Consider the following 2,529-nt stretch of genomic DNA (forward strand, 5'->3'; position numbering starts at 1 on the left):
CAACCTATGACTTCTACGCGATTCGGTTTATTGGTGTCGGTCATTAAAACCCGTGCGCTTATACCAGAAACATTCAGCTGACTCATTTTCAAAAGTTAAAGTGGGTTAATTCCTAAATGATTAAGTAAAACTGATTGAAAGGATTTTTTTGCAGTACGGTATAGTTTTTTAGAGAAATTTTGCACCATACCCTACCACGAAAGGGCGATTAGAGTCTAAACACGGAATTTTAAAAAAGGAAAAAATCGTGACATCCGTAGAGAACCTTGGTTCATTTTTTAACACACCGTTTTGTCTCGCATGTTGTTGTTAAACAGCACATATATAGTAGGAGGCCTGGGGTTGGAGATGGGACACCTTTAGCACATATTTTCCAAATATCCTGACTGATTTTTAAACAATTAACAACGGTAGTTGTAAGGCTACGATTCTTTTTCATTTCTTTGGGCGCTCTTTGTTTAATACCAAGTAGGACGAGACAATATAATGAAAAGGTGTGACATCTTTCCCACCCTACTATACGACTATACAGACCTTTTGTATAGGCTAGTTGTTTTCGAACTGCCTCAGCAGACTAAACCCCCCGCAAGCCATGTATACAACTCCCTATTATTAATTTAACTGACATAAACGGAAAAGGAAACATATTGACAAATATATATCACATACACAGGATGCACGGTTGCTGTTTCCCTATTCACAAACAAAGGATTCAACGAATTAGAGAAACTAAATTCTAAATGAAAAACCATATCCTTCATACATATAGTAGGGTGGGGGAAGATGGGACACCTTTTTATTCTATTTTCTCGTCTTATTTGGAAGTAAACGAAGAACTTTTAAAGAATTATAAACCCGTATCTCTACGACGCCCATAGACCGTTGTTAAATGTTAAAACACACGATCAGGATATTTAGTGTGTGCTAAAGGTGTCCCATTTATTATGTGCTAAAGGTGTCCCATCTTCCCCCATAGTACTATATACGCGCAAGTGCATTTTTCATATATCAGTCGTTCAATAAATGCAGTGTTATCGCTATTATGCAGCGCCATGCGGGATACTGGTGCTGATAAAAAATATGTATCGTGTGATCACGCATTTTTCTCAATACATTAAACCAACTGTTCATTGAATGCAACAAAGCAGGTCCTATGTTAGGTAATTTAAAGAAAAGCGCGCACAAAATGCACCTATAACCGACTAACTGTAATACAGTACCTAAACAATGTGCTGTGAAACATCATCTTACACGGGAAATAAGAAAAGGAAGTCTCATTTATCGACTTTAAGTGTTCATATTCCGTATCACCGAACATGTATATTTTTCATACATTTTGTTTCAAAAATATTAGTATAGTAGAGTGGGGGGAGATGAGACACGTTTTCATTCTATTTTCTCGTTTAATTTGTTAATAAACAAAGAACATTTAAAGAGTTATAAAACCGTATCCTTACGACTCCCATATGCCGTTGTTAACTGCTAAAACACAATCAAGATATTCGGATATTATGTGTTAAAGGTGTCCCATCTTCCCCCACCCTACTATATATATTATATTTGAATGACCCACGAGGTTTAAATTATTGAATTAAAAACAAATTCTTCAAAGTTTTGCAATAAAACCTATACAACTACAAAGTGGCTGGAAAACGAAAGAAAAAAATTAACAACAATCGCATTTCCTATCATCCTAAACTGAAGGTATATCCGTAAATAGAGATTTTTTTAAAAAAAGTCTCGTCTTTCTCCATCCTACTATAATGTAAATTACCACCCAAAATTGACGTACTCACTTTCTACAAGTTTTAGTTGGTTACTCGAGCTATCATATAGCATTTCATACATACGCCCGTGGGCAAACTGAAGGTGTAGTGTTTGGGCCACCTAAAAATGCTTCTATCTCATTTGGGGAACAAATCACGCTCTATCGACCACGTTAAGTTATAATTACAGCGAACTATAATTTCACTTAACATATACACACGCCTGTATCTTATAAGATATAAGAAAACATAATCTCTCTCGCATATTTGTTCGCGATATTCTCGCTAAAACCATAGTGCGTCTCTTAGTTGAAGGTTTTCCAAAAATAAACCCGTTTTCTGCTTCGCTTAGGCAGTTGTGCATAAAACCACAGCGGTTGAGATAACAAATATTTGAATTCGCCCTGTTCTGCCTCTTGATTTGAACATTTTACTTTCTCCAAAGTAACCAGACAACGCGATAAAAAGCACATTTTTTACGGAGAGGAGGCCATAAAACGGGCCTGGCACAAATTTGTATCAAAAGTGCTGAAATTAACTAGCCCCAAAAGCTGCTGTGCGGATATGTACTAAAATTATACTTATACTTATTTACTTTAGAACCGAGGTCTACTAAGCTGCATAGTTAGACGCAAAACGAGAACCACGAGAAAAAAATTGGACGCAAAACAAGAAGACTGCTAATGATACATTTACCTCGGCACGATAACAATTAACACGACCCTAATCTAATCGGACAGAAAAAAAGCAAACCGGCAAAAAA

Source organism: Ciona robusta, chromosome 5 (genome assembly GCF_009617815.1).
Source record: "Ciona robusta chromosome 5, ASM961781v2".
Classification (NCBI taxonomy): domain Eukaryota; kingdom Metazoa; phylum Chordata; class Ascidiacea; order Phlebobranchia; family Cionidae; genus Ciona; species Ciona robusta.